This window comes from Oryctolagus cuniculus, chromosome 16 (genome assembly GCF_051225735.1).
Source record: "Oryctolagus cuniculus isolate XC-2025 breed Fujian yellow rabbit chromosome 16, ASM5122573v1, whole genome shotgun sequence".
Taxonomy (NCBI): Eukaryota; Metazoa; Chordata; class Mammalia; order Lagomorpha; family Leporidae; genus Oryctolagus; species Oryctolagus cuniculus.
The window spans coordinates 43,676,685-43,701,765 of record NC_142882.1 but is presented as its reverse complement, the minus strand read 5'-3'; the positions used below and the strand labels follow the sequence as shown (position 1 = coordinate 43,701,765).

Sequence of the window (25,081 nt, the reverse complement as noted above, 5' to 3'; positions counted from 1 at the left end):
TATTTACCACCTTCTAAATAAAGTGTAATTTGCTTGATAGATAAATCTATCATGAATGTCGTAATGCATACATCTGTAGGTTCACTGAACGGCTGAGAGCAAAATAAAATAATTGCTTGCATCTGAATTGATGCATTTGGTAGAATGGGGATAGGGAAACAGAATGTGAAAGGCTGGCAGTGAGGCAAGATTGTTGCAGATTCTCTCAGGAGAGGAGTGGGCTGGATAGCTGAGGGGAAGAGGGTAGAACTCATCAAGTGGGTAGAGCAGGAGGAAATTATCAAACACTAACAGGCTATAGGGTATTTAACTTCTTAACTTACAAGTGTGCAAAATCCCAGATTCACCAGTACACTATAATATTGACTCGATCACTATGTTTATTAGTGACTCGCTTACTATGTTTTATTTATTTGCTACCTATTAAAACCTAATAATATTATTTACCACCTTCTAAATAAAGTGTAATTTGCTTGATAGATAAATCTATCATGAATGTCGTAATGCATACATCTGTAGGTTCACTGAACGGCTGAGAGCAAAATAAAATAATTGCTTGCATCTGAATTGATGCATTTGGTAGAATGGGGATAGGGAAACAGAATGTGAAAGGCTGGCAGTGAGGCAAGATTGTTGCAGATTCTCTCAGGAGAGGAGTGGGCGGGACAGCAGGGGGGCGGGTGGAGAGGGTAGAGCTCATTAACTGGGTAGAGTGGGAGGAAATTAAAACTCAGCTGTGGGTCAGAACAACTTTAAGAAGCGGAGAATTGTGGCAGTGACTGCATGGATCCAGCTCCCAATGAACAGATGGCAGAGTGAAGCAGTGCAGCCTGAACAGGCTGTTTGCAGGACGCTCCATTGAGGCCTACAGTGTAAGGAGAGCAGGTAAAATGAAAAAAGTTCTGAGCTTTTTCTTTAGTGGGACATGTAGGGGATGGGAAGGGACAAATGCTATTTTCCGAAGTTCATTTCTAAAGTGATATTTATGTTTCTAAAATCATCATGGTCGAAATCAAACTATCTCCAGGACTCAGGCTGAGAAAAATCTTTGCTGTTACAACAATCATTTCAAACATCAACTTGAAAAGCCACAGCTCTACTGAAAAAACTGAGAAAGCATGAATTATTTTCCTTGTTTTCTTCTCGTGAATCATTAATTCTCATGATTTTTTTTTTAATTTCAGGTTTTTACAGAAAGCTAAAAGAATATAATCATTTACCTGGGGCTAACATACTCCAATGATATACCAAGAATTAGAAATAGAGAGGAGGGAAAATTAAATTTTGTGATTTGAAGTAACTGACAAATGTTCATGACAAGGCAAGATCTTCTGATACTTCTTAAAGAAATAAAGGAAATTTAGGTTATAGTGCACATAGCGAGGCAACACACAATTGCTGGTATCAATAAAGGGATTGGTGATGATATGTCAGGCCAATAAAATACTTCTGGCTTGTTGCTTGATTACATTTCTTAAAAGAGGAGGAAAACTATTTTTAAATTGAGAATCTCTAAAGCACTGGAAAAGGAAGACAGGCTGAAAAGGCAGCAGCTTTAAGATGTGCTCCCAGAGGGCGCTGCGGCTCACTAGGCTAATCCTCCGCCTTGCGGTGCCGGCACCCCAGGTTCTAGTCCCTGTTGGGGCGCCGGATTCTGTCCCAGTTGCCCCTCTTCCAGTCCAGCTCTCTGCTATGGCTCAGGAGTGCAGTGGAGGATGGCCCAAGTGCTTGGGCCCTGCACCCGCATGGGAGACCAGGAGAAGCACCTGGCTCCTGCCTTCGGATCAGCGCAGTGGCCGCAGCGGCCATTGGGGGGTGAACCAACGGAAAAGGAAGACCTTTCTCTCTGTCTCTCTCTCTCTCTCACTGTCCACTCTGCCTGTCAAAAAAAAAAAAAATGTGCTCCCTATAGTGGTAGACGAGACACTGGAAGGGGATTTCTGTAAAATAGAAGCAGATAGAATCAGACTGGCAGTGGAACAGTGTCTTAACTGCTAAGTTAAATACGTGTCCTGAATGTTACATTCTTAAATAGCACACAAAAATTTTACACATTTTGTAGAACATTTTTTCTTTTGTTTAAAGATTTATTTATTTATTTGAAAGTCAGAGTTACACAGAGAGAAGGAGAGGCAGAGAGAGAGAGGTCTTCCATCCACTGTTCACTCTCCAATTGTCCATAACAGCTGGAGCTGTGCCGATCCGAAGCCATGAGCCAGGAGCTTCTTCCGGGTTTTCCATATGGGTGCAGGGGCCCAAGGCTTTGGGCCATCTTCCACTGCTTTCCTAGGCCATAGCAGAGAGCTGGATCAGAAGTGGAACAGCTGGAACTCGAACCGGTGCCCATATAGGATGCTGGCACTGCGGACAGCGGCTTTATCTGCAACGACACAGTGTGGACTCCTAAAAAGTTCTTTTGAGGGACACAGCTACTGTGGAATTTCTAAGACAGGATTGAGCTTGGCGGATTAATGGACCTGAGGGAAAGCCAGTGTAGCTGTGGCACTAGGAGGAAGAGAAAAGAATGAAGTGACAGGGGCCAGCGCCGTGGTGCACTAGGTTAATTCTCCTCCTGCGGTGCCGGCATTCCATATGGGTGCCCGTTCTAGTCCTGGTTGTTCCTCTTGCAGTGCAGCTCTCTACTGTGGCCTGGGAGTGCAGTGGAGGATGGCCCAAGTCCTTGGGCCCTGCACCCACATGGGAGACCGAGAGGTAGCACCTGGCTCCTGGCTTCTGATCAGCACAGCTCTGGCCATTGCAGCCACTTGTGTAGTGAACCAGTGGATGGAAGACCTACCCCTCCCCCACTGTCTGTAACTCTGCCTGTCAAATAAATAACTAAAAAACCTTTTTTAAAAAAAAAAAAAGAATGAAGTGATGAAGTGACAAGAACTTACTCAACCTGATATGGGATGATGGCATTGCTAAAAGCAGCTTAACCAACTCTCCACAATGCTGGCCTCAAGATTAATTTTCAAGATCATGTGACAGATAAAACTGCAAAAAAGGAATAAATGATCAAGAGTTCATTGAACAACAAGAACACCAGTATGGAATACTTGCTATATTATGACAGGGATAATAAATATAATAGCAGATACCACTTGGCTTCAGACATTCTTCTCAGAGCTTTAATGCATGATTAAATGTAGCCAAGAACTCTTACTATTGTCAGTGGATATATGAGGGATCTGTGGTGATGGATGACTGTGAACACTGCCCAAAGTCATACCTGTACTAACCAGCTATTTTCATTCAAAAATTCACACTGATCAGTATCATGCAGTATCATGATGAAACCAGATTATAAAGTCAAAGTAAATAGAACCATGTGGTACTGTCCTCAGCATGGACATAGCTCTAAGGGATAAGCACATAGTTCAGATGTCATAAACCTGGAAGTCTTTCAGATCATTACAAAACTTAATATGGGGATATTCCCTATCCATTCAGCAAAACATAATAGACTTTATCTCATACTACCCAGTGCATATAGAAACACAAAACTATAAATAAATTAGAGAAAAAGATGACAAAATGTAATTTAGTTTTGTAAACATTAGATTATGTTTTGGAGCAGTTCAAGTTCGTAGATTAAGAGGCAGGTAGAGATTTATCTCTTGTTCCTACACATGCATAGCTTCCCTCAATAAAAACAATCCCCACTGGAGTGGTCCCTTAGTTACAAAGCAGGAAGCTGTGCTACGCATCATTAAACCCAAAGACCATAGTTCACAGGTTTCACTCCTGGTATAGCATGTTCTATGGTCTTTCTTTTAGCTTTGTAGTGGTATAATTAGCAGATAAAATTATACATATGTATATATATATGTATGTAAATGGTGTTCAATGTGGTTCTGATACATGTACATTCTGAAGTGATTATTACTGTCATTTTAATTAGTATATCCAGCACCGTGCACAGTTACCATTTGTGTGTAGTGGGGATGAGGTCATTTAAGGTCTACCCTCTCAACAAATGTCCATGATACAACACAGTATTATTCACTACCCAACTGCCTACAACAGTCAGGACTAGGGACCAAGTCAGGCCAAAGTCAGGAGCCTGGAACACCAGCAGGGTCTCCCAGGTGGGTGCAGAGGCCCAAGCATTTGAGCCATTCTCTATTGCTTTCCCAGGCGTGTTAGCAGGGGGCTGGATCAGAAGTGGAGCAGCCAGGACTGGAACCAGTGGGCATCATAGGTGCTCAGGTGGGCATCATAGTTCATGGCTTAATCTGCTGTGCCACAACTCTGGTTCCAAGATATAGCTTTTTAATACAGAATTGTTTGATATAATCATATGCTAATATATAATTTTTAAGCAAAAAGTAGACTCCTGGATGATAAGATCAACTATTTTCCTAATGAATATATTCACTTGTGAAGATCTGTTATAGATTTTAAGAAAATGCCTAAATCATGCCTTTCCAATGCTTATCTAATGTTATGTGTTAAAGGTTTAATTGGGTCCAGTGCCACAGCTCACTAGGCTAATCCTCCACCTGCGGCGCTGGCACACCAGGTTCTAGTCCCGGTTGGGGCACCGGATTCTGTCCCGGTTGCCACTCTTCCAGGCCAGCTCTCTGCTGTGGCCAGGGAGTGCAGTGGAGGATGGCCCAAGTGCTTGGGCCCTGCACCCCATGGGAGACCAGGAGAAGCACCTGGCTCCTGCCTTTGGATCAGCGCGGTGCGCCGGCTGCAGCGCGCTGGCTGCAGCGGCCATTGGAGGGTGAACCAACGGCAAAGGAAAACCTTTCTCACTGTCTCTCTCTCTCACTGTCTACTCCGCCTGTCAAAAAAAAAAAAAAAAAAAAAAAAAAGGTTTAATTAATAGTGAATTCCTGACTTCTCTCACTTTCCTTCTCTACCTTTCTCTCCTATTGCTCCCTCTCTTTCACACACACACATTCTTACTCATGTGAGTGAGGAAACAGGAGGATTTCCCTATCATTTTTCCAAACCACCTGTCCTTAACTTACCCTTGGCAGTACACAGTTCCTACAAGTACCTGATGGACACCTGCCTATCAGTATCTGGAAGCTGATGTGTGTTTGACACAGTGTGTGAAGATGCTCCCTTATGACAGGAGGCTGCTTCAAAGAGCATATGGAAATGCATTATTGGAAAAATACTGGGCAAGGAGTTCAGAACATACTTTTATTTCCGTTTTCCATGAATTTTTTGAAGTCCTCTCATGTTAAATAAATCATGTTAGATTTGTTAGTGTCTTAGCTAAAAAATCCAATGTTTTGATTATGATTGTCACTTGATGTTTTTTAAAAATTCGCAATGAAAGAGATCTGATGTTGTGCACTGGGTTAAGATGCTGCTTGCAACGTGGGCCTTCCATGTTTGCACCGGCCTGAGTCCCGGGTGTTCCACTTCCCATCGGGCTCCCTCTAATGGAAAACAGTGAAAGATGAGTCAAATCCTTGGGCCCCTGCACCCACGTGGGAGAGTGAAATGAAGTTCCTGGCTCCTGACCTGCACCTGGCTGTTAACAACAGCCATTTGGGGAGTGAAATGCTGATGGAAGACCTCTCTCTCTCTTTCCCTCTCTCTCCCTCTCTTTCTCCCTGTATGTGTGTGTGTGTGTGTGTGTGTGTGTCTTGCTCTGCCTCTCAGAAGAAATGAAGATCTAACAAATATCTAATATTGAACATCTTTTCCCTCTTCCCAGTGGACTTAATGAAAATAAATAATCTGGAAAATCAACAACAACAACAAAAAACTCACCTAAATAATACAGTAGCTTTGTCCTGGATGTATGGTACCCTCCCTAAGACAAAGGACAAGGCTGAGCCTCTGTACTTATACCGACAGCTCACAAGCACTCCATTGGTGATCCATGCGTGTGCTCTCTGAAATCTGCACTCTGAGATTAGCAGTGCCCTCTCCCCCAATTTGAACAAAATAATTAGAAAGGCACATGGGCCAGCTTCCAGTTTATACAAGTCCATTTATTTGAAATCCCTTGAGCTCCTCCAATGAGAAAACAAGTTTTTGAGTTAATATCCTTCAATTGTTAAAAACTTGCGTCACTGGGAGAGCCCAGTGAAGCGTAGAGGTCCCAGCCCGCTGGCTGCTGATTGTGAAGGGATGTGATTGTTCCACATTTAGACTGCAAAGGGTTAGGAACTCTGCTTCCCAACGTGCTTAATGAATGAAAGGAAAATTGGACCCCCTGAGCCACAGTCACGGGCGCAGGGAGTGAAAAATGCTCCCAGGTTAACGAGGGCAGCTGTTCCTTGCTGTAATTCCCAGTGGAGGTGAATGACCAAGGGGCCAGAGGACTTGGGCCTTGATATTATCCAACAATCTGTTTTCTTGCTAGCAAAACTAACTTAGGATAGCTCTGGAGACCCTGGTGTTAAACTCTCAACCTCTGTTTGTGTTCCTTTCTTCTTGAATCACTGGTTTGTCAATAAACATTGCTTGAATAATTCAGTTTATTATACGTCATTTAAATGTGCTGAGAGATCTAGCTTTTCACCCAATGCAGTTTTAAAAAGTGAGACTACACCTACATGACACCTTAAAGTAACAGGCAAAGTCAGAATCACTACATTTAGAGTGGTGTAACTGATACTTCACAAGCTAATTGGTACAAATGGCTGGCAAGGATTTTTTTTTCCCATTGAAGTGGGATCTATTTCAAACTTTTATTTAAAAATATTATTTCTCCAGAACTGAAGGGAGTTGCATAGGCATAGCCAAGTCTCCACCCTGGTCATGTTCACAGATACAAAATCAATCCCCGATTGGCTAGCGATGAGTCATTCCTGGTGAGGAATCTTATCTTAACACCTGCCTTATCTTTAACATCCTTTTCAACTTCTTGTAGAAAAACAATAACCATGCAAAAAAAAAAGTTCTTGGTACCAGTCCAGCTTTGAAACACCTGCCTTAGAGATAAAGGCTGTAATTTTAGGCCTTTGTAATGAACGCCTCTGCTTGTGGGCTGGAATTTGTTCTGCAGGCTGTGAGCATCCATGGACTTTCTCAAACACGTGCTTGGCCTGCACCTTCTTTCAGTCTAGTAAATTACAAAAGGATTAGATCCCGTTACCAGCACATAAAAAAAATCCGCGTATCTAAAAACCTCTGAAGCTTTGGCTTCATGGTAAAAGCGTTTTATGAGTTGGAGAAACATTATAGCATGAGCTCTAACCTATCAGTCCGGGATCCTTTGTGACTTAGTTCGCCTGACACTGATAATCTTCAACTCAAAGTTAAAGAAGATATTGCAGGTCTATAAGGCTAGAGTGAACCAAGGCAGTCATTAAAACAACATTGCAGACAGGAATCGCACAGCTGGGAGCCAGGAGCACCAGCTTTGCTTGGGCTATTAAGAAAATTCACAGTTAATGGAATAAAAAATATTTACTCTGCTTCATTGCTTTTTCCCCTGCTATTCAGACGGGTCCCCCAATAGTGCTGACGAGGAGGTTACTGTAAGGACATAAAGCTGTTTTAAAGCCATGAGTTTATTTGCTATAAATACATCACTAATTACTGAGCAATTACATAATTTATGCTATTCTATTCATTAGTTATATCGATTTTTTTTTTTTAAAAATTACTTTTCACCCCATGTGTAAATGTTTGAGCACTAGACAGACCTGCTTGAATTCTGACAACCAGAAACTGCCTGGAAGGAAACCAAAAGGGGGAAGTCTCAGCAAAATTAACCAGCTTCGGCGAGTACTTTGCAGAACCAAATTAACTGACTGATAGCAAATGGTATAGCAAACTCACAGAAACAAGACATTTTAAAAGTAGACAGACCACTGTGTAGCCTTACCAGGCCCTCTTCCTGCTTTGTCTCATGCTGACTAGCAGGGTGAGGGAATGGCAAAGAATGCATTCCAGGGCCCAGGCCAGGATGGCAAGACCTACTTTAAGTCTTCCTGGTTTCTGTGTGCAAGACTGTCCAGCCCAGGGACTCAGGGGCAAAGCCACAGGCTGTAGCTAAGGGGCAGGGCCAACTATGGGACTGCCATCTCTACGGGCCCTGAGGTTGGGGTTGTGGCTCACATAGGTTGGGAAGGTAGTGGGGAAGGCTGATAGCCATCTAAAGAGGATTCTTCTCTGGCTTTCAGATCTGACTAATGGAATTTTCTTAACTAGACCTTTGGTTTTCTTGGGACCCAAATCCTTTTCATCTTTCAGATTTCTTGTGTGTGGAACAGGAATGCCTATCCTTGGCCTGTCCCACCGCTGTGTTTTGGAAGCTCTCAATTTGTCTACTTTCACAAGTTCACAGCAAGAGAGAAATTTCACCTTAGAGAGAAACATACCTTGAATTTCACTGGTGTTTCATCTGGGTGATGGTTTAATGTGACTTCAACCTTGAAGTTGATGCTAGAATGCATTCAGATGTTTGCAGTGTTGGGATGCACTAAAACTACTTTGCACATGAGAGGGACATGGATTTGGAAACCTGGAGGCCAGAAATGGAGTGAATTGTTCCTCTCCTTCCTTTTGATTTATATTTTCCTGAGACCCCCAAAGTTGAGTGTCTTTCCATGGTTCTATTTGGGATGTGGATATCCTCTTTGGAGAAATGTCTATTTAATTTTTAATTTTTAAATTTTTTTTAAATTTAAAATTTTTAATTTAGGACGTTTATTGATTTGCTTTTTTGTGAAAGACTTTTTAATATGGTGTTAGAATTTTTTTATCATATGAATGAATTCCAATTGTTTTTCCATTCTGTGGGTTACCTTTTAATTTTTTTTGGATGATATCCCATGAACACAAAGTTTTAAATTTAGATTAAATCTGTTTTGCCTACTTTTTCTCTTGTCATTTGTACTTTTATTGTTATATTTGAGAAACTGTTGCTTAACTGAAAATCACAAGGTTTACTCTTGTGTTGTCATCTGAAGGTTTATACAGTTTAGCCCTTATATATCAATCATGTGGAGCTAAATATGTTATATTGTAAGGGAAGAGGCTGACTTCTGATTTCTTTCTTTTTTCTTTTTGCATGTGGCTATCCACTTGCAAAAAACTATCTATTTGCAAAGAAAACAGTTATGAACTTGAAAAGACTATTTTCTCCCTGTGAGCATCATTGCCCAAAATAAATTGGCTGTAGTGTGAGGATTTATTTCTAGCTCTCAGTTACATTGTGTTGATCTATATGTTTTTCCTTAGGTCAACACCATATGGTCTTGAATATTGAGCTATATGTTGTGAAATTAGGAAATATGATTCCTCCAAGTTTGCTCTTTTTCAAAATCATTTTCATTCTTTTGATTCTCCTTGGCTTTTCACAAAATTTTATTATCATTTTTGAATGTCTTTAATAAAAAGTAACTGTTATTTTTATAGAGACTGTGTTGAATTGGTAGAACAATTTAGAGGATGTTATCATCTTAGCAACATTAAATTTCCAATCCATGAATATTTATTTCTATTTACTTAGGAATTCTTTAATTCATTGATTATTCTTATCCAATGATTTGTATAGTTTCAGGGCACAGGACTTTATTTGTTGCATTTTATTCCCAAGTATGATATTCTTGCTGATGTTAATGTAAATTGGGTTATTATCTTTATTTTTGGATTATTTATTGCTAGTATACGGATAAATAACTGATTCTGTCTGTTTTGCTCTTCTGCCCACAACCTGGCTGAATGTGTCTATTCATTCCAGAAGATTTGGGGGGGAGACAGGAAATTCCTTGTCATGTTGGCCTTCAAGGTCATGTTGTTAATAAGTAGCTTTATTTCTCTCTTTGCAATTGAGGTGGATTTTATTTCTTTGTCTTTCCAAATTTTCCTGGGAAGAACATCCTGTACACTGTTAAACGGAAATGGCAAGAGCCAGCATCTCTGTCCTATTCCTCATCTTATAAGGAAAAATCTTCTTTTACCATTGAGTATGAAGTGACTTCTGGATTTTTTATAAATATCTTTTATTATATCATAGAGTGTCCTTTCTATCCCTAGTTCTTTGAATTTTTGTCTGTGACCATGAAATTGTTTTGGATTTTATCAAATGCTTTTCCTGCAGCTACTGAGATGACAAGGCACCAGGGCACAAGCTAAGCCTAAGGATCTTAATCAGTGCTTAATCAGTGTAAAAGGAAGAAGACCATTCAGTCATAGATGTTATGAAGGCAGCAGAGATTGGACTGGTGCTGACCTGCAAGACAAGGATTACAGGAAGCCCCTACAAGTTAGAAAGGGCCAGAAACAGACTGTCCCTTAGAATCTACAGAAGGAAGCCCAGTGAATGCCTTATTTCAGCCCACTGGGACAAATAGATAGATAGATACACACACACACACACACACACACATCACCTCCACAATTGTAAGATAATAAATTCATGCTCTTTAAAGTCACAAGTCACTAACTTTAATATACTTTATTGCAACAGCAAGGTGAAACTAACCCAGTGAGATTATGCCTATGCTTGATATCATCCCACGAGAGGCTGAGGCTCGGTTCATTTTACTTTACTTTGTTCTTTCTATTCTTCAGACAACATCTCCTCAACTGAAAACTTTGCAAGTTTTCTTTCTTTTGTCAGTTCCAATCTGCTTTTGAACTTTAGCAAGCTTTTCATTACAGTTGTTGTTTCTTTCAACTCCAGAGCTTCTGTTTAGTTTTATTTTTGCTTTTATAAATTCTATCAGTTTACTAATATTCTCCTTGATAAGACAAAATAATTATCATATGTTTTGTTTTGTTCCTAGAAAATATCTTTAATTTTATTTATTTATTAAGGAATTTCAGGTCACAACAAGTGCAGGATTATTACTGAAACACAGTTCCTATCGATTCTGATGTTAATGTGATATTAATACAGAGAACAGATTCAATTTAGTTCACAGATGCAATTCTGGAACACAATGATACTTCCTTCCTCCCCTCCCCTTTTTCCCCAGCTTTCTCCCTTTTTTATTTCTGTCCTTCTTACTTTTTATTTGACATAAAGCATTTTTAATTTACAATACACCCAAGGGCTTAGGTGTATATAATGATTTTTTGTCTCTTTAACATGTATTATAGTTATTTGAGTAAATTTACATCAGCTCATTTAAAGAACTGCCCCAATTTAAGCCCAATGTTGTCTTTCCTCAGGCACACTTTCTATTGTCAGCTTTTAACCTCTCTCTCTAAATATATAGATAGATAGATAAATCTATATAGATGTATACACATAATACTTTCCTACTCCTTTGCATCTCTCATACTTTTTTTTTTGTAAAAAAAACTGAACACTGTAAATAACATAATGCAAAAAGTCTGGCAATAAGCACCACCTCTCCAACCACAGAGCTCATTATTGTTATTTATTTATTGACTTTTCTGGACAAATTCTGTATTCTTTGTTATATGTAAGCACTGAAGTCAATGCTTAGTCAGTTTAGCTGCCACTTCACTGTTGGATAACAATTTATTTAAGTGCATTGAACAAATGAATTTCTCAGAATTTGCCAAGAGGCTCTGTGTTGGGGCATGCACTCCATGGCTCTGCCTTAGTACTCACTTCCTGCTATGCATTTCCTGAAAGTGAACAAAAAGTGAGAGATTCATGCTTCTTGGATCTTTTTTGGACATTCTTCACATAGCCCTGCCTATGGACATGGTCTTCTCAATTCCCAGTGATATGTTAGAACTTCTCAAAGTCCCCTACGGACACCTGATTCCTACTTTTTTTCTAAGCTTTATATCCAGCCTTTGTTTTTTGTTTTTGTTTTTGTTTTTGTTTTTGTTTTTGTTTTGACAGGCAGAGTGGACAGTGAGAGAGAGACAGAGAGAAAGGTCTTCCTTTGCCGTTGGTTCACCCTCCAATGGCTGCCATGGCCGGCGCGCTGCGGCCGGCGCACCACGCTGATCCGAAGCCAGGAGCCAGGTACTTCTCCTGGTCTCCCATGGGGTGCAGGGCCTCCACTGCCCTCCAGGGCCACAGCAGAGAGCTGGCCTGGAAGAGGGGCAACCGGGACATAATCTGGTGTCCCAACCGGGACTAGAACCCGGTGTGCTGGCACTGCTAGGCGGAGGATTAGCCTAGTGAGCCGCGGCGCCGGCCTATATATCCAGCCCTTGTTATCCTCATAATATGTATGGTTCAACACTGGGCCCTGATTATTTACAACAAGCAACTTGGAGATAGGCTTTTTCACACACTGAAATCTTTCAGTCATGTCAAAGAGACACAAGCTCTGAGACAGGAACTTTTCTAGAAAGTTGCCACAGTAATTAAGTAATTCTCTGAGGTGCTATGAACCAGTTAATGACATTTACATAGGCTGATAGGCTGCTGATTTGTATAGATACCGTGCTTTCAAGGTTGATTTTCAAGGCTATGATGGAGCTGGAGAGAAGGGGGTGGCAATAAGCTAAAATGATGTGGACCTCTTTGCTTTTATTGTGAATCAGTTGTCTTTCTATAATGAATATTCCCAGTGTTGTAAGCCTTTGGTCCATTGCCAGCATTATATAAAAGTTGATTGTTTACCATTTTTGTTTTAATTGTTTTTATGAAATAAATTATTTTCAGAAGTCTGTCCCTTTCCATTCCAGCAGTAAATCTCCAGCATTTCTTTCTAGAATAGGAGCTAGTCCTCCAGTATTTAGATTTAACAAACAATATTTCAAATACTATCTTTGAAGAATGTATCTTATGTCAACAAGACAAGTAAACTTTCAAAAACTATTGGGGCCAGCACTGTGGTACAGTAGGTTAAGCTGCAGCTTATGATGTTGGTACTCCCTATGAACACTGGTTTGAGTCCTCATTGTTCCAATTCTGATCCAGCTCCCTGCTAATGTGCCTTGGAAAGCAGTGGAAGATGGTTCAAGTGCCTGGACCCCTGCCACTCCCATGGGAGACCTGGCCTCACCCCAGCCATTACAATTATTTAGGAAGTGAGCCAGTGGATGGATGATCTCTCTTTCCCTCTCCTCCCTCTGTTATTCTGCCTTTCAAATAAGTAAATAAATATTTTTAAAAAGAATGCAAAAGTTTACTATTTAAACCTCCATACTCTCAGATCAGAGCTTTCTGAATAAAAACTAGCAATTTTATACTATCTATCCTACTACTCAGAATCACTTTCTTAGTACAGTGTCCACACTCACACCTTGTAGTTTTGTTTATGTGTTCCCTCCACTTGGTGCTTAATTGATGAATTCCTCCTTCCAGTCTTTTTCCAAGTTGCAATTCATATCAGAAAACAAGTACTTCCTTTCTGAAACCTTTTCGTAATCCCAAAGGCAGTGACTTCTCATGTCTTCATGGCATCACAGGCATTCCTTTTTAATATTTTTATAGGATGGAACAGTTGTTGTCCATTTCTGTTGACCCTGCCTTGAGTGTTAAGCTAATAGAATTTCAGTTTTGTAAACCCTGTTCTTAGAACTGTGTCTGCCATGTGTATTAACTACTTGTGTATTTGCTGAATAATTGGCTGAGAGAGTTGAGAGTCAGAGAACAAGATTTGGAGGGAGATTTTTGGGTGATTATGGTGCTGGTCATTTATTTTTTATTTTTTGACAGGCAGAGTTAGACAGTGAGAGAGAGAGAGAGAGACAGAGAGAAAGGTCTTCCTTCCATTGGTTCACCCCGCAAAAGGCCGCTACAGCCAGCACGCTGCGCCAATCCAAAGCCAGGAGCCAGGTGCTTCCTCCTGGTCTCCCATGCAGGTGCAGGGCCCAAGCACTTGGGCCATCTTCCACAGCCTTCCCGGGCCACAGCAGAGAGCTGGACTGGAAGAGGAGCAACTGGGACAGGACCAGCGCCCCAACCAGGACTAGAACCCAGGGTGCTAGCGCCGCAGGCAGAGGTTTAGCCCAGTGAGCCATGGCACTGGCCATAGGTCATTTATTTTTAAAAAAATTTAAAGATTTATAAATTTATTTGAGTGGTAGAATTACAGAGAGAGAGGTTTTCCATCCGCTGATTCACTTCCCAAATGGCCCCAAAGGCCAGAGCTGAGCTGATCCAAAGCCAGGAGACAGGAGCTTCTTCTAGGTCTCCCACATGGGTGTAGGGGCCCAAGCACTGGGGCCATCCTTCACTGCCTTCCAAGGTCATAAACAGAGAGCTGGATCAGAAGAGGAGCAGCCAGAAGCTGAACTGGCACCCATATGGGATGCCAGTGCTACAGGCTTAGCTTACTATGCCACAATGCTGGCTCTGGTGCTGGTTATTTTTAAGCAGAGGAAAACATATTTTGGTTAAGTTTCCTTTTTTCCTTCTCCACTTAATGATAAATAAGTTTCCTCCTCTTTCTTTCATAGTGAGGGCAATTCTCATTAGCTTAGTGATGCCTCTGCACTAAGAGCTCAAAGCTCAAAGGAAATACTTGGCATAGGCAGGGATGGGAGGATAATGTGTAGCCAAAATATTTCTCTTCATTTTTTCCCTCAAACTCTGGGAAAAAGAGAAAACATAAAATTGAATATTATAATAAGCATTAAACAAGAAAAATATTCTCACTCTATGATTAAAGGATAATGATGCTATTGTGATGATGTCAGCTATCATAAAAGAAATTGAATATATGAAGTAATTCTGTTGGTAGGAAGTTATACTAGTTGACATGTCATATCTTTTCCATTTGCAGTTTCCTGGCCTTTCTGATTTGTTTCCAACAAAAATTGGTGTTGGTAAGATGAATAAAAATCTGAGCATGGGAAGAAGTTGATGGATAGCACTATGTGGTGTGCATGGAAAAATCCTCTTCAGGAAGGAATCCAAATTGCTAACTGGAAAAGGGTGGGAAGAATAACTCATGTCACTGAAGAAAAATTTATGAAAAATCAAAAGGTCACACTTTGGGTATTTGTAAGTTAAGGTGTGTTTTAACTTGTTCTGGAGAGACTCAGCGACTACAATTGCACTTTACTATTTCCACTTTAATTACTTGGGCCAAATAATTTCCCATTCTGTTGTCTTACTTGACATAAGAACAAATGAAATAGACCAGTGCAACTAGTGGGCCGGATTACACAATATTTTTGAGACCTTAAATCATGAAAATATAAGCTCTATTGCATCCATTTTCCCTTCTATTCCCTTCTTGGGCCATTATTGTAATCAGCAATCCTACCAATCAATCAATCAATCCTACTAAGCTATTAAAGCTTATCTCAAGCATCATTGTGCTGACTTCCTATACTTACAAGAGTTGTACAATTTCAGGTTTAAGTACAAGAAGAATAATTTATACATGACATGCACCAATCTTACTGATTATTTTAAAACTAGAATTGAAAGCTACAAATAGTTAAAAAAAAGTTTTTGGTTTTTGGTACTTTATTTAAATACTATTAACTGATGAAATTATAACATTAGTACAAATATTGGACACATTTCTATCAATTATCTGCTATTCTGATATCCTAAAGACAATTACTAGATGCATATGAAATTTCCCTTTCTCTTGCACTTATCTAACTCTTAAATTTGCAAGCGTAACATATATTGAAAACAGAAATGTTCAATCATGAGACATAATAAGCCCACAACACAGAAATAATTCTTCATAGTTCCTTTTAAAAATACTATATCCATTTTTATGGTTTTCCTTTTTTTATAATACCATAAAAATTATGCTACACAAACTTTTTATAAACATTTATTTATTTAAAATATTATTGTTTTCTAGTTGACTAAATTTTCTTCTTAAAACATCATTTTGTTCTCCCCAGTACTTAAACAAAATATTCAACTTATCCTTAGGACCAAAAGTTGTTAGTGCTTCCAATCCACATGAACAGTATTAGCTTTTATAGGCAGGAAAGTTACCCAGAACTTTATTTACTTATTTATGTTGACACAATTGGCAAGAGCTCAAACTGAGTTTGAAAGACAGAAAGTAAGACTTCATGCTATACTTGCTTCATCATTTTCCACTCATCTTTCTTATCATCAAATATGTAAATGTTTGCATTAGTATCTAAATAGCCTTGATAAGACTAAGTCGATATTTAAACCTTCATGGTGGATTTAAGTAGCAAATGACTGTTAATCTAAATGTCAACACTAACAGACTAAGTTCCTTTACAAAATAGAAAGTATCTCAAAATGTTCATGAACAATGCATACAGCGAAGAAAACTATGGACTTCAACGTTTTGTTTGTATCAAAATAAACTTGCCATTTATTTTTTATTTTTTTCATGAACTTTTTGTAGTACCCAGGAATAATGATTTTAATTTAATTTAATTTTTAAAAATTTATTTGAAAGGCAGAATTACAGAGAGAGAGGGAGAGATCTTCCATCTGTTGGTTCACTCCCTAAATGGGCGTAGTGACCAGGGCTGGGCTAGACTGAAGCCAGGATCCTGAACTCCACACGGGTGGCAGGGACCCAAGTACTTGGGCCATCTTCCAGAGCAGCTGGGACTTGAACTGATACCCACATGGCATGCTGGAATTACAGGCAGTGGCTTAACCCATTGTGCAAGAACACTGGTCCCGGTAATTTTATTTTTAAATAATAAAAAAAACCTAAGAATTGTGTTAGCACTTTATTTTTAATTAGTGTTTCTTGAATAAGTTCTAGTTCTAGTTTTTAAAGCCCCATTTCCAGACATCCTTCCTTCTTGTTTCATTGCCTTCTTAGTCCCTCTTCTTCTATATGTATTTTTGACTATCCACTAGGTGGTAAGTAATACACTGATATGCTACACCGGAGAGAAGGTATAGATATGTCTGGGTATGTAGATATAGGTATGGAAAATACATAAATATAGAATATATACTTGTATACCTATATATTTTTATCTATATATTATCTGTATCTATCTATCTACCTAGATCATTTATACATCTATCTAGATCTTTCATATATCTAGGTAAAAGAAGGTCAATATCCCTGCCCCCTGGAAGCTTAAAGTCAAGTGTTCCTTGAAGTAGTCATCAGATAATGAGCTGAGGTCCACTGAATACTGAGTGGGCAACCCTGACATCAAAGCAAAAGAACAAGGAGGCAGTGAGACGAAGAAAGAGCTGCTCTAGGGTAGACTCCTGACCTGGAGACATGGCAAGGGAAAGGGAGGCAGGAAATAAATCTACTGAGTCATGGACTAGAAGAACTGAGAGAGTAAGGCCATGATTTAAAAAACAATAGCAAATATGTGATAATGGGAAACAAGTAGTGTTTGAAATCACAGTTAGCAAAATGATATTGCACCAGGAAGAAAAGCAAGCAAAGAGTTCAGAAGTGAGTTGAGAGTGACATTTTCTCTAGAGTCAGTCAGTGTTTGCAATAGGCAGGAGCTTGAATCCTTGGTTAGAAGATTAAAGTTCAACAGGCAGAACTGTGGTGTGTTTGGGTTTGGGAATGGGAAATACCATTGTTACCCTCGCTTTGGGGCATGTGCTGGGGCATCATTGCTGGAATATCTGGAGAGAGCAGCCCTTGGCTAGAGCAGAACTGAGTTAGCTTCCTTAGTTAACAACTCCTCGTGTCAGGGACACTTGCATTTGCCAAATAGAGAAGCAGTCCTGACTTGATCTTAGTTATATGGACACAGGGACATTGGATGAGGATGTCCCAGTTTCAGATGGGTCCTTACAACAGACAACAGGAAAAGAGGAAGAAAAATAAGATGTGGAGAAACACCCATGGGATCGCTCTTCCTTTCTTAAATTCTGCATGACTAATTTGTCCCTGGATACCGCAAACATAAATTACTCATTCCAAAACTGCTTAGGACATTTTTGTGAGTTTTTCTTTTTTCTTTTTTAATATTTTTCAAACATCCTTCCCAGTTTACATAAGCAGGGTTTACATACAGCCCCTGTGAGCATTTTTACTTGGTGATATACAAGATGCTGTATTTTTGAGTTGGGTAAATTTCCACTGTCTTTCTTTAGGCCCCCAGGATCTTGTTCTGTAACTTGGAAGAAAAAAATCTGATTCCACGGAGGCTGCACATAAGTTACAGCATTCTCATAAAGGCTTATTTGGATCACTCTGGAGAAGAGGCAGAAGGAGCTAGCCCACAGAGCAGTCAGCAAGGGCTGGCCAACATGCTCTGGTTGGATGCAGAATGGGAAGTGTGGCACTATTCATAGCAAAGTGGGTTCAGCACGGCCATCACAGTTGAGGGCATATCATTGTGGTTAACAGCATAGATGCTGAAGGTGGAGTTACTGTCTTTCAGACTGACTCTGCAACTTCCTAGTTGTGTGATATAATGGAGTCATTCAACCTCTGCTAGCTTCTTAATAGTGATGAAAAATAAGATCTACCTCAAAGGGTGCTTTTACAATTATAGAAATTAGTCTATGTAAAGTGCTTTGAGCAGAAAATGATAGTTGTTATTAATAAAACTATTTTGAAGGATAATTTGTTCATTTCAAGGCAGAGTTACAGAGAGAAAGGGACATACAGTGAGAGATATTTTCCATCTGCTGGTTCACTCATCAAAAATGGCCATGGTGGTTGGGGCTGGGCTAAGGGGAAGCCAGGAGCCTGGAATTCCATCTATGTCTCCCACAAAGGTGCCAGGGGCCCAAGTACTTGGGCCATCATCTTCTACATCCCTGGTGCAGTAGCAGAGAGCTGGATCAGAAGCTGAGAAGCCGGCACTCAAACCGGTGCTCATATGGGATGCTGGCATCACAGGTGGTACTTTCACTGGCTGTGCCACAGGGCCAGACCCAATATCATTATTTTTGATTAGCAATAACCTCCACAGGTTTTGATTGTAAATAATTTCAGTGTAACCAAAGTAGAAGTGTGCCCATTTTCTGCTTTTGTAAATAAAAACGTACAGAAAACAAAGTGAATCTTATCACACTCCCTGATGGGGTGAGCATTTGACACAGTGATTAAGAGGCAAGTTGAAATGGTTTTGAGTCCTAGCCCAGTTCCCAATTCAAAAGAGAGAGATACGTGGATCTTCCATCTGCTGGTTCACTCCCCCAGTAGCCGCCACGGCAGGTTCTGGGCTGGGCCAAAACTAGTTTCCAGGATCTTCATCTGAGTCTCCCACATGGATTCAGGGTCCCAAGGACTTGAGCCATCCTCTGCTGCTTTTCCCAGGCCTTTAGCATGGAGCTGGAGCAAAACTGGACCAGCTGCAACACAAACCCTCTCCCATATGGGACGCTGGCATCACTGGAGGTGTCGCTCCCTGCTATGCCACAGTGCCAGACCCAGCATTAGTTTTCTAGCAGTTTGTTGTACGTTGACCTATATTGTTTGAATTTATGGCTTACTCAATGCTCGTGTTTCTCTCCCAGTAGTCTAGAAGTTTTTTCATTGATAGGCAAGATGACCTCTACTCCATTGCTTCTCTCATTCAACCAACTATTGTTTCCAGTTAAAAAGTGACCTCATGCTTACTGACACATGTTCAGTGGTTCTAAAAGAAATGTTGATATTTTGTCTTTTGTGCATCAAGTCAGTCTTCTTTTCTCACTCTCTCATGGCTCTGCCCTCTGGTTTCTTTGAAGCCATCGTCCATTTGACATGAAAAATGTACTTATAGTCTCGTAGCTAATTATTTCAAGGGGAGGTGAAAAAAAGTCTCGAATGTGGTCTGATTAACTCCATCTGCTTCAGCCAGAGCTTTGCACACTTCAGAATCTCTTTGTAATGACAGTGTTTCAGCTATTGCATTTTGTTCAACATGACATTCCATTCCTGCATTACTGGATTGATGTTTCTGGACATCTTCAAAGAACTAATCCCATCCCGTATCATATTAAAGAACAACACTTGTTCCTGTGAAATGCAATTGAATTGACTGTTAGTTTTCATCAAATTATTACCATTTTTTATGTCATTGCTCAAATCTTTAGCTCTGAAGTACTATAAATTCCCATATCCAAAGCAAAGGATCCCAGTGTGGGTGCCTGTCCCATCCTAGATCTCAGGCAAAGAGCTACAGCTGCTGCTTGTGTCCAAGCTAAGGAATGATTCTCCTCCTAATGATCCAGGACTGTTATCTCTGCTACTCAGCATTTCATCCAGAATGCATATTGGTTGTCATCATTGGAGAAGTTTTGCAATAAAAAATCTCAATGAATTAACTTCTTTGTTTTATTTAGTTAAGATACAGAAAGAGAAAGAAAGAAAGAAAGAGTGCTAGCTCACTCTCCAGACCTAAACAAGAGGCCCAGAACTCAATCCAGGTCTCACACATTGGGGGCAGGGATCCAATCATTTTAGCCATCACCTGCTGCCTCTCAGAGTCTGAGATAGTAGGAGAATGGAAAGAGAACCGGAACCAGGACTGAAGCCCAGGCATTGTGATATAGAATGTGGTCATCCCAAATGGTATCCTGACTGCTAGACCAAATGTCTCCCCTGCAGTAAATGTTTTAAAAACTTTGCAACAAACTCCAAGTCTGGATCCCATATATGCCACCTTGGAAGTCTTCCATCTTAGGTTATTTGGATTTCTCAACCCTTATATTGCTCAAATGTTTTTTTTTTTAACTTTTATTTAATGAATATAAATTTCCAAAGTACGATTTATGGATTACAATGGCTTCCCCCCAATACCGTCCCTCCCACCCACAACCCTCCCCTTTCCCAATATTGCTCAAATGTTAATCGTGGCCAGTGCCGCGGCTCACTAGGCTAATCCTCCGCCTGCGGCGCCTGCACACCAGGTTCTAGTCCTGGTTGGGGCGCTGGTTCTGTCCCAGTTGCTCCTCTTCCAGTCCAGCTCTCTGCTGTGGCCCAGGAAGGCAATGGAAGATGGACCAAGTGCTTGGGCCCTGCGCTCGCATGGGAGACCAGGAGGAAGCACCTGGCTCCTGGCTTCAGGTCGTTGCAGCACGCCGGCTGTAGCAGCCATTTGTGGGGTGAACCAATGGAAGGAAGACCTTTCTCTCTGTCTCTCTCTCTCTCTCTCTCTCACTGTCTGACTCTTTCTGTCAAAAAAAAATGTTAATCATGATTAATGCTATACTATGCCTAGTAGGGTTGTTATTTAGAATCATTGATGTAAATTATTTAAACTGCCCCACGTAATGTCTCATTGATGGAAATTAGTAGATAAATGCTAACCATTTTTATTTCTGAAAATATGTATTCTATAAAAGTTTGTGAAATAACTGATGGTTTAGCTTAAATGATCTTGAATTAGTGTTTGAAGAACATTAAAGAACTAGAATTTGGTAATGGTTTGAAGTCAAAGAGACTTAAAAGATTTTTGTATGACTGCAATTTTTTGTTTGTAACCCGAAGTTAAAATACTGGAGAATTAAAAGAAACAAAGCAGCATGTATTTCCCACTTTTTAGGAGGCCTAAGAACCAAGAGAGAGCAAAAGCCCACATTAAAAAAAAAAAAAGCTTAGTCATTTGAAAGGAGAGACAGAGATATCATCTACCTACTGGTTCACTCCCCAAGTGCCTCCAACATCCAGGCTGGACCAGGCAGAACCTGGGAGCCTGGAACTCCATTTCCAAGTTTCCACATGGGTGGCAGGGGCCCAAGTACCTGAGCCATCATCTGCTGCTTCCTAAGGCTCTGATTATCTGGAAGCTGGGTCAGAAATGGAGTAGCCTGGAGCCGGTGCTGTGGTATAGCAGGTATAGCTTCTGCTTGCAGTGCCGGCAGCCTATATGGCTCCAGTTTAAGTCCCAGCTGCTCCACTTCCAATCCAGCTCCATGTTAATTCACCCAGGAAAGCAGCAGAAGATGGTCCAAGCGCTTGGGCTCTTGAATCTGCATGGGAGACCCGGATGAAGCTTCTGGCTCCTGGCATTGGTCTGGCCCAGCCTTGGCCATTGAGGCCATTTAGGGAGTGGACCTACAGACGGAAGACTTCTCTCTCTCTGACTCTGCCTATTCCTCTCTGCAACCCTCCCTTTTTCTTTTCTTTTCTTTCTTTTCTTTCTTTTTTTTTTTTTTTTTTTGACAGGCAGAGTGGATAGTGAGAGAGAGAGACAGAGAGAAAGGTCTTCCTTTTGCCATTGCTTCACCCTCCAATGGCCACTCTGGCCGGCGCACTGCGGCCAGCGCACCGCGCTGATCTGAAGCCAGGAGCCAGGTGCTTCTCCTAGTCTCCCATGTGGGTGCAGGGCCCAAGGACTTGGGCCATCCTCCACTGCCCTCCCGGGCCGTAGCAGAGAGCTAGCCTGGAAGAGGGGCAACCAGGACAGAATCCAGCGCCCCGACAGGGACTAGAACCCAGTGTGCAGGTGCCGCAGGCAGAGGATTAGTGTATTGAGCCATGGCGCCGGCCCCTCCCTTTCAAATAAATAAATAAAAATTTAAAAAAAGAAAGAAATTCTGTAGCTGAGAGTTGAACCATGCACTCTGAAATGGAATATGGGCATCTGAAGTGGTAGCTTAATCCACTGTACCACAACTTCCACACCTCTTATATTATGTTCTGTACCTACCAATTAGTAATAAAGTATTGCGCTCATGTTTTTCTAATAATTATTTCTCATTTATTATTTTTACTTATAATAATGTTTCTGAATTAACTCAATTAAGATCCTTGAGAAGAGAAATATACATATACATATGAATATACATATACATACATATATCTACATCTATATATCTTCAGCTTTAAAACTAAATCATTACAGTTGGTATTTGGCGTAATGCTTCGTCCACTGATTGGATGCTTATATCCTATATTAAAGTCCCTGAGTTTGTGACCCAGCTTAGATCCTAGTTCTAGCTTCCTGCTAATGGGAACCGTGGGAGACAGTAGGTCATGACTCAAGTAATTGGGTTCCTGTCACTGCCATGAGAGACATGGAATGGTTCCCAGCTTCTGGCTTCAGCCTGACCCCTGTGGCCCTTGTGGACATTTGGGGAATGTACCAGTGGAGGAAGTTTTCTTTTGTTTGACCATGTGTCTCTTTCTTTAAAAAAAAAAAGTTTATTAATATAAAGAGAATAGATTTGATACATTCCATAGGTACAGTTCCAAGAAGACAATCACTTCTGTCACTCCCCTGCCACCCCCAATCCCTCCCCTTCCCTCCTCTCTCCTCATCAGTTTTTGCAAAAACATAATTTTTTATATTTTCATTTATTTATTTGAAAGGCAGAGAGAGAGAGAGTGAGAGAGAGAGAGAGAAGTGGAGAGAGAAAGAGAGATCTTCCATGCACTAGTTAATTCCCCAAATGGCTGCAATGGCTGAGGATGGGTCGATCCAAAGCCAGGAGTGTCGCTCCCCGTCTTCGTGGAGGAACGACACAGGACCCTGCGCTGTTTTTTCGTCTGCTCGGCCCTCCCCGGGTTTGCTGCTGGTTCTTCCCGGGTTGGCTACCGACCCTTCCACCTCCGTGGAAGGGCGGTTCCCCCTAGCCACTTTCCCCACTTCCGTGGGGGAGCGGCATACCGCCGGCCGGCTCTCTCGGGGGCTGCACAGGTGTTCCTTCAGATAGATGTTCCCCTTAGATGTTCCTGGTGCATGTTGTCTCTCTCCTCCTTTATAGTCCTCTTCCACCAATCCCAACTCGGCTGCCCACACGCCGAGTACGCTGCTCTCCTCCAATCAGGAGCAGCTCCTGCAGCTTGTCAAGTTGGTGAGAGGCAGCTGGGTAGAAGCTGTTTGCTCCTCTCCCAGCGCCATATTGTGGGAGAGCAGATGTATAGAATAAGTCTTAATTCCAGTAACAGTATAGTCCGAGTTGCTCCCCACAAGGAGCCAGGAGCTTCATCTGGGTCTCTCACAGCATACAGGAGCCCAAGGATTTGGGCCATCTTCTGCTGTCTTCCCAGGTACATTAGCACAGAGCTGGATCAGAAGTGCAGCCAGTACTCAGACTGGTGCCCATATGGGATGCCAGCACTGCAGGTGGTGGCTTTACCTGCTACACTACAGTGCCAGCCCCACAAAGACATAATTTTAATCCACTCTATATTATCAAGCTTAATTCACCACTAATCATAATATTCAACAAGTAAAAATAGGAAGACCACAGTTCCACAAGAGTATAAACAAGGACTAAAAATAACAAGCATATCCCAAAATGCCCAATTAATTCCTATATATTTTTTGTTTTAAATTAAGTGCCACATATCAGAGAAAATATACAACATTTGTCTTTGAGACTGGCTTATTTCACTAAGAATCATTGTTTCTATTTGCATCCATTTTGTTGCAAAAGACAGAATTTCATTGTATTTATGGCTGAGTAAAATTCCATAGTGTATGTATACCACATTTGCTTTATCTAGTCATCAGTTTATATCTGGACTGATTCTATATCTTAGATACTGTTGATTGAGCTACAATATACATGGGGATACAAATCCCTCTTTCATATGCTGATTTAATTTTCTTTGGATAAATTCCCTGAAGTGCGATGATTGGCTCATGTAGCAGATCTATTTTCAGATCTCTGAGAAATCTCTGTACTGTCTTCCATAGTGCTTCTACTAGTTCAGATTCATACCAACAATGGATTAGGGTACCTTTTTCCCCACATCCTCCCCAGAATTTATTGTTTTTTGATGTTTGGGACCATAGTAATTCTAACTGGAGTGAGGTAAAACCTCATTGTGGTATTTATTTCCATCTTCCTGATGGTAAGTGATCTTGAACATCTTTTCGTGTGTCTGTTGGCCCTTTGTATTTCAGTCTTTGAAAAATGCCCGTTCATATCCTTTGCCCATTTCTTAACTGGGTTGTTCGTTTTGTTTTTGTTGAGTTTCTTGAGCTCTTTATGATCCCGGAACTTAGTACTTTATCAATTGCATAGTTTGCAAATGCTTAAAATAAATAAAAATGTTTTTAAAATGTTTCTTCATCTAGTTTGGCTTTTGTGGGGGCCTACACATTACTTTTTTTTTTTTTTTTGACAGGCAGAGTGGACAGTAAGAGAGAGACAGAGAGAAAAGTCTTCCTTTTGCTGTTGGTTCACCCTCCAATGGCCGCCGCGGCCGGTGCACTGTGGCCAGTGCACTGCGCTGATCTGAAGGCAGGAGCCAGGTACCTTTCCTGGTCTCCCATGGGGTGCAGGGCCCAAGGACTTGGGCCATCCTCCACTGCCTTCCCGGGCCACAGCAGAGAGCTGGCCTGGAAGAGGGGCAACTGGGACAGAATCCAGCGCCCCGACCAGGACTAGAACCCAGTGTGCCAGCGCCGCAGGTGGAGGATTAGCCTAGTG

The 25,081-nt window shown here is 41.0% G+C and overlaps 1 long non-coding RNA gene across 3 annotated transcripts; it reads left to right on the top strand.

The window, feature by feature from the left end:
• The first annotated feature begins 697 nt into the window (after positions 1-697).
• On the top strand, positions 698-19,966 carry LOC149121711 (uncharacterized). Of its 3 annotated transcripts, none has more exons than XR_016222430.1 (3): positions 698-885; positions 14,595-14,825; positions 17,855-19,966. It is a non-coding gene; the product is annotated as an uncharacterized LOC149121711 (long non-coding RNA). The 3 variants fall into 3 exon arrangements; XR_016222429.1 differs by having other exon boundaries at positions 14,595-14,797; positions 17,855-19,965; XR_016222431.1 differs by having other exon boundaries at positions 699-885; positions 14,595-14,637.
• Positions 19,967-25,081: the final 5,115 nt, after the last annotated feature.